Consider the following 8,376-nt stretch of genomic DNA (forward strand, 5'->3'; position numbering starts at 1 on the left):
TCTCATAGCAAAGAGTCTGAATACATATTTAAATAAGGTATTTCTGTATTTTCTTTTTAATACATTTGCAAAAATGTCTAAAAACCTGTTTTCACTTTGTCATTATGGGGTATTGCGTGTAGATTGCTGAGTATTTAATTAATTTKATCAATTTTAGAATAAAGCTGTAACGTATTTTTTGGGGAAAAAGTCAAGGGGTCTGAATACTTTCCGAAGGAACTGTACACTGTAGTGCTCTGGTCAAAAGTAGTACACTATGTAGGGAATTGTCACGGCTCTCGTCGTAATGAGGATCGGACCAAAGCGCAGCGTGGTAAGTGTTCATGATTTTATTWGATCACAAAACACTCTACCAAAATAAACAAGAGGGAAAACCGAAACAGTTCTGTAAGGTGCATAAACTAAACAGAAAACAACTACCCACAAAACACAGGTGGGAAAAAGGCTGCCTAAGTGTGATTCCCAATCAGAGACAACGATAGACAGCTGTCCCTGATTGAGAACCATACCCCGCCAAAACATAGAAACAGAAAACATAGACATAAWGAAACTAGAATGCCCACCCTAGTCACACCCTGGCCTACCCAAAATAGAGAATAAAAGCCTCTCTATGGCCAGGGCGTGACAGGAATAGGGTACCATTTGGGACGCAGATAAGGAGTTAAATTGCCAACACTAGGTTTACTTATAATAAACTCAGCAAAAAAAMAATCGTCCTCTCACTGTCAACTGCGTTTATTTTCAGCAAACTTAACATGTGTAAATATTTGTATTTACATAACAAGATTCAACAACTGAGACATAATCTGAACAAGTTCCACAGGCATGTGACTAACAGAAATGTACTAATGTATCCCTGAACAAAGGGGGGGTCAAAATCAAAAGTAAGAGTCAGTATCTGGTGTGGCCACCAGCTGCATTAAGTACTGCAGTGCATCTCAGCAAAAAAATCTAAAATCAAAAGTAACAGTCAGTATCTGGTGTGGCCACCAGCTGCATTAAGTACTGCAGTGCATCTCCTCCTCATGGACTGCACCAGATTTGCCAGTTATTGCTGTGAGATGTTACCCCACTCTTCCTCCAAGGCACCTGCAAGTTCCCGGACATTTCTGGGGGGAATGGCCCTAGCCCTCACCCTCCGATCCAACAGGTCCCAGACGTGCTCAATGGGATTGAGATCTGGGCTCTTTGCTGGCCATGGCATAACGCTGACATTCCTGTCTTGCAGGAAAACACGCACAGAACGAGCAGTATGGCTGGTGGTATTGTCATGCTGGAGAGCGTCATGTCAGGATGAGCCTGCAGGAAGGGTACCACATGAAGGAGGAGGATGTCTTTCCTGTAACGAACAGCGTTGAGATTGCCTGCAATGACATCAAGCTCAGTCTGATGATGCTGTGACACACCGCCCCAGACCATGACAGACCCTCCACCTCCAAATCGATCACCGCTCCAGAGAGAACATGAGCTGCCCTCAAGTCCGGACTGCCTCAGTCCGGGCTGCCCCTTCCGTCCAGTGCGCCCTAGGATGGTCTTTCAGTGCGGGCTAGCTTGCCAAGGTCGGCGCTCCAGAGTGCACAAAGCGGTTGATCATGTAGGTGGGGCCACGTCCCGCACCCCGCGCCGCCGCGTAAGAAGGCCCCGGCCCTCCCCTTCTGTGTAGGTTTGCGGCCGAGTCCGCACCTTTGGGGGTACTGTCACGCCTGGCCTTAGTTATCTTTGTTTTCTTATTATTTTAGTAGGTCAGGTGGTGACATGGGGGATGTTGTGTGTGTTTTGTCTAGTTAGGGTTGTTTGTATTGTCTAGGGGGTTTTGTAGGTTCATGGGTTGTGTCAGTGTAGTTGTTTAGTAAGTCTATGGTTGCTGATTGTTCATTAGAGACAGCTGTCTACGTTGTCTCTGATGAGAGCCATATTAAGGCAGCCATAGGCATAGGTAGGTTGTGGGTAATTGTCTATGTCTTTTGATGTTAGTGCTTGTTCTGCACTTCGTTTTTGAGCTTCACGGTTGTTTGTTGTTTGTCTATTTGTATTAGTGTTGTGTTCGTTCATCTTCAAATAAAAAAGATGTTATTTATCACGCTGCGCCTGGTCCCTCTCTTTCACCCAAGACGATCGTGACAACTCGCATAAAGGTCAGATGGAACTGTTGTATGTATAGACTTCCATTAAATGGCAAAAAATAGCTTTTAAAAGAAAAAAAAACGGTTTCTCAACAGAATTTCAGCTAGGGACTGTCTTGGAGAGTGGGGAGAGAAACTGGAAAGGGAGTTTGATCTCTTTGTTATTATTGGTCTATTAATAAATCTCACATTTTATATCAACTGGGAAGCCAGACTCATTGTCTCATGTGCAACCTCATGTTAGAAGTCTGTGTCATATTGTATTTTTTCAACCACAATTCTTCTCACACTTTTACCAAGGTTGTGTGTCGACGAGTGAAATCCTGAGAGAAGTTGAGAGCTCTGAGAGAAGTGAGAGCTCTGAGGAGAGTGAGAGCTCTGAGAGAGTGAGAGACACTCCTGTGAGAACACTGAGAGAAGTGAGAGGAACACTGTAAGAACACTGAGAAGTGAGAGAAGCATGTAAGCAAGGAAGTGAGAGAATGAGAGAATGTGAGAGAACATGAGAGAAGTGAAGAACACTGTAGAACACGTGAGAATTGAAGGAACATGAGCGAACTAAGAGAACATAAGAACTGATAAGTGAGCAGAACATCTGAGGAAGTGAGAGAACACTGAGATAAGTGAGAGAACATGAGATAAGTGAGAGAGAACACTGAGAGAAGTGAGAAGAACACTGAGATTAAGGTGAAGAGAACAATGGAATAGTGAGAAAACACTGAGAGAAGTGAGAGAACACTGGAGAGAATGAGAGAACACTGAGAGAAGTGAAGTAAACTGAGAAGTGAGAGAACACTGAGAGTACTAAGATACCAATGTAAGAACACTGATAAGTGCGAGAACACTGAGAGAAGTGAGAGAACACTGAGATAAGTGAGAGAACACTGAGAGAAGTGAGAGAACATTGGGAGAAGTGGGAGAACACTGAGAGAAGTGAGAAAACACTGAGATAAGTGAGAGAACACTGAGAGAAGTGAGAAAACAATGATATGTGAGAGAACACTGACAGAAGTGAGAGAACACTGACAGAAGTGAGAGAACACAGAGAAGTGAGAGAACACTGAGAGAAGTGAGAGAACTCTGGGAGAAGTGAGAGAACTCTGAGAGAAGTGAGAAAACTCTGACAGAAGTGAGAGAACACAGAGAAGTGAGAGAACACTGAGAGAAGTGAGAGAACTCTGGGAGAAGTGAGAGAACTCTGAGAGAAGTGAGAGAACTCTGAAAACTCTGGGACAACTCCAGAGAACCCCAGTAGGAGAGATAACAACAAGATGAGAAGTGAAATGATGATACCTGGTGTTCTTCTCTTCCTAACTGTGGCCAGATCCTCTCTGTGAGGATGGGAAAACAAGCTGTTGCTTACTGTTGGCAGGACACAGAGTGTTTGGAAAGGTAGTCATTTTGTGTGTGTGTTTGAAAGCAAATTTCTGTTTACTTGCAATTATGCGAGCCAATGAAACAGATCCAAACAGTTCTAAACAGATGCTCAGTGCTCGGACCCGGCTCTGTTACCAAATGTGTGCGCAAATGCGTGCGCGTGGACGGACCGTCTCTATTACCAGAATGTGTTTTTATACAGCGACCAGGGTCCGGCCTTGGTCTGAACCAGAGTAGGAATGACCTACCATGGGTCTGGACAGAGCTAGTGTGTGTGTGTGTGTGTGTTTGTGTTAATGACCTCCCACACTGCATACACACTCCTAACTGCACACACAACTACACACACTGCATACACACYYCTTACAAACTACAACACACACTGTATACACACTCCAACAAACTCCAACACACTCTCTTACAGACACTGTATACACACGCTACAGCACATTTCTGTACACGCTGTATACATACGGCATACACACAGCGTACACACTCCAGCCCAGAGGCCTGCCCAGGACCAGGCAGCTCCATAAGTCTCATAGGATGCATCCCAAATGGCACCATATTCCCTATGTAGTGCACTACTTTTGACCTGGGTCAATAGGGCTATGTTCAAAATTAGTGCACTATATAGGTAATAGGGTGCCATTTGGGACTCAAACAGTATTTATGTGAAGGTGACAAGGCCTGTTTATGTGTTGGGTTCCAGTGGTTCCAGTAGGATGATGTGCCAGAGATGCTCTCTCTTTCTCTCTCTCTCCTTCCTCTTTCCTCTATCTCTCTCCCTCTCMCTTGCTCTTTTTTCTCGCTCTGGCTCCCTCAGTACTTTGTCCTTCCCACAATGTTTCTACATCTACCTCCCTCCCTCTGTCCTAACCATCACTCTAGGCTCCAGACTCTAATGAAACYTCAGCTCWTCATCTCTCCTCTCGTTTCCTCTCTCTAAGCCCAGGAAATGGAACTGAGAAAGTGTCCCACATAGGAGACGTCCAAAACACATGATCTATGTCTGAAAGGGCACTCTATTCCCCTAGTGCACTACTTTTGACCACGGCCCATAAAGCTCAGTTGGAAAGTAGTTCACTATAGGGTGCCATTTCGGGCGCATCTATGGAGATTWCCTGGACTGAGATTTGAACCCCAGTCAGTGTTTAGTGACAGTAAGACTTCCATTGTAATTGTCCTTCAGAAGGAAAACAGTCATTAGAGCAGACAGTGTCAGAGCAGAGACTGGCTATTATTGTGTTATCATGATTCATAGGGAAGCTTGGTGCTAAACTAAACTATATGTCTAAACCTGCTACTTTTCACATGCAGGGAGAAGCAGCCATGATGGGAAACCACTTCTTTAATAGTATGGTCTGGCCAAAGATCCTGATAGTAAAATATTCTGGTTTAACCTTGAATTATACGTTTGTGTTCCAACTCAAACTGCTAGGCTGTGTGTTTATCACAATCTAACCTTTCTTTACAGTCGTCGAATTCACAGCTGCCTTTCCTGTTTTCTTCCAAAGTGTTTTTTATTTTATTTGTTGCTTCTTAATTATTACACTTCACATTCAAAGTATAAATGTGGAAAGTAACAAAACAAACAAAGACATGACCAAAATACACAACCAAATCATTCTCCCCGTAAGTAGCCAAGGTATGTCTGAACAATTAGCTATTGTGTTCATATTTAACATTTAAGATAATGAGACTAATTGCCCCCACCAAGCCTCACTCACTGTAAATGTAAACAAATCATCTCGGAACACAGAACCAACTCTCAAGAGATGAATATACAAATCAATGCATCATCAGGTAGCATATTTCCACAGTAACACTAATGACATAATGCTGTGGTTTCTATGCATGGCTATACCAGTCTGCTCTCTCTTTCGGTCACACTTTATTTGGATAGTCCAGATTGTCCATCTGCAGACGCTATACAGATGGTCATACTATCAACAAACTATCTGTTGATAAGCAACTGCTTGCTAAAGTTACTGTTTTTTCTCCCCATTCCTCTTTTCACAATGCCAGGCCCAGCCGACTACGCAGCATTTGGCGAGGGCCCCGCTCAGGATCTTTAGTGCACGCCATGCACACGCACACACCACACACACACACACCACACACAACACACCAACACACACAACACAACACACACACACACACACACACACACACACACACACACACACACACACACACACACCACACACACACACACCACACACACACACACACACACACACCACACACAGGGAAGTGGGAAGATGGGCGCAGCCTGCCAGTGGACCAGGACCAGTGGTGCGCACCAGCTGAGAATTGTTTACCCATGTACTGTAGGCAGACATCTTAAATACACCTACAGTTGAAGTCGGAAGTTTACATACACTTACCCAAATACATTTAAACTAGTTTTTCACAATTCCTGACATTTAATCCTAGTAAAAATCCCTGTCTTAGGTCAGTTAGGATCACCACTTTATTTTAAGAATGTGAAATGTCAGAATAATACTAGGAGAGAATTATTTATTTCAGGTTTTATTTCTTTTCATCACATTCCCAGTGGTTCAGAAGTTTACATACACTCAATTAGTATTTGTGAGCGTTGCTTTTAAATTGTTTAACTTGGGTCCAAACGTTCGGGTAGCCTTCCACAGCTGTCTTGAGATCTTGCTTCAATATATCCACATCATTTTCCTCCTCATGATGCCATCTATTTTGTGAAGTGCACCAGTCCTTCTGCAGCAAAGCACCCACACAACATGATGCTGCCACCCTGTGCTTCATGGTTGGGATGGTGTTCTTCAGCTTGCAAGCCTCCCCTTTTTCCTCCAAACATAACAATGGTCATTTATGCCAAACAGTTCTATTTTTGTTTTATCAGACCAGAGGACATTTCTCCAAAAAGTACGATCTTTGTCCCCATGTGCAGTTGCAAACCGTAGTCTGGCTTTTTTATGGCGGTTTTGGAGCAGTGGTTCTTCCTTGCTGAGCGGCCTTTTCAGGTTATGTGTTGATATAGGACTCGTTTTACTGTGGATATAGATACTTTTGTACCTGTTTCCTCCAGCATCTTCACAAGTTCTTTGCTGTTCTTTTGGATTGATTTGCACTTTTCACATAAAGTACGTTCATCTCTAGGAGACCAGATGCGTCTCCTTCCTGAGCGTATGACGGCCTGCGTGTTTCCATGGTGTTATACTTGCGCTACTATTGTTTGTCACAGATGAACGTGGTACTTCAGGCGTTTTGGAAATTGCTCCCAAGGATGAAACCAGACTTGTTGAGGTCTACCATTTTTGCTAGGTCTTTGGCTGATTCTTTAGATTTTCCCATGATGTCAAGCAAAGAGGCACTGAGTTTGAAGTAGCATTGAAAACATCCACAGGTTACACCCTAATTGACTCAAATTATGTCAATTATCTATCAGAAGCTTCTAAGCCATGACATATTTTCTGAATTTTCCAAGCTGTTTAAAGGCACAGTCAACTTAGTGTATGTAAACTTCTGACCCACTGGAATTGTGATACAGTGAATTATAAGTGAAATAATCTGTCTGTTAACAATTGTTGGAAAAATGACTTTGTGCATGCACAAAGTAGATGTCCTAACCGACTTGCTAAGTCGGTGGTTTAAAAACGGGTTTTAATAACTCGAACCTGTGTATGTAAACTTCTGCTTCAACTGTACATAATACACTATTTCTGGCAAGATTCTATATATAGAGGAAAAACATTAGCACTGAAAACACCCCTAAAAGTATGGATGACATCTAATAGCTACGCTAAGGGATCTGTTTAATACGACATACTGTACACACACTGTTGCTGTTAAAAACCCTGTCATCCTCTTGGTACACCACAATCCTTATCAGGATAATATATGGCTGAAAACGGGACAATTTACAAACACCGTGGGTAATGTTATAGTTTAGTGACCTGAAGACTCCTTCTCCTGAACTTATAACTTCTCATAGTACACATAATTACTGATCACCAGTCTCCCATTCATTCAAGTACTCCTGCTCTTTCAATAACACACACAGAGAAACCCAGACAGAGTGGCTGTGTTGGAGTGGTTTAGAGTCTCTATAAACACGTAAAAAGTCTGTTCATCTATGACGATGTGGTGATGATTACAACCCACCTCCAAACATAAACAGTATCAGCCTGTCTTTACAGCTCTGGTCCCTCATAATGTAATTACTGCCTGGGAGGGAGGGAACACAGTCAGGACCTAATGGGCACGTTCGAGAGGATCACTTTTGTGAAGACGTTGACCAACGTTGGTCACCGCCTTTCAAAGTGTGTTGCATTACGGGTATAAAAATTGTCCGACTTGCAACTACATGTCGACTGCATAACCTTTATAACAACCATGTGATCAAAGGTCACAAACTTTCGACTGCAGTCGACTGGAAATTCTGCAGTTGCTCTTCATCAACTGCAACTTGAAGTCAGAACCAAGGCATTGTGGAAACAACCTTCTTCTGTGTTTTTTTAGAAGCAAAAGCTCTACATGCTCATAAATGGTTGATGTCGCCACCTACTGTATCACTGTATCATCACACAAATTCAAATGTTTTGATTGTCTAATAAACAGAGTTAGGGTAATGTGGCTGTATTGTTTTTCATGGGTTACAAACATGAAACAAACGGATCGGGTCGTAGCTGGCTTCTCCACCGACCGTTTACACATTCTCAAAATTAAATATTGTTCAATTCTCAAATTCTCGGATGAAGTAGAATTTGGTGGGAGAGTTCTTTGTTCTACTGTGACTTTCTCTTCCCATACGGCATGGTCAGGGAGACAAGAGTCCCTGCAAGGAATTTACGACATTGTTGTAAAGTCATAAAACTGACCCCCCCCCCCCCCCCCC

At 43.0% G+C, this 8,376-nt stretch overlaps 1 protein-coding gene across 1 annotated transcript in view; it reads left to right on the forward strand.

Annotated features, from left to right (window-relative positions):
• The window catches only part of LOC111956801 (protocadherin-16-like), a 202,803-nt gene that overhangs the window by 120,953 nt on the left and 73,474 nt on the right, over positions 1–8,376 (forward strand).

This window comes from Salvelinus sp. IW2-2015, linkage group LG4p (assembly GCF_002910315.2).
Source record: "Salvelinus sp. IW2-2015 linkage group LG4p, ASM291031v2, whole genome shotgun sequence".
Lineage (NCBI taxonomy): Eukaryota > Metazoa > Chordata > Actinopteri > Salmoniformes > Salmonidae > Salvelinus > Salvelinus sp. IW2-2015.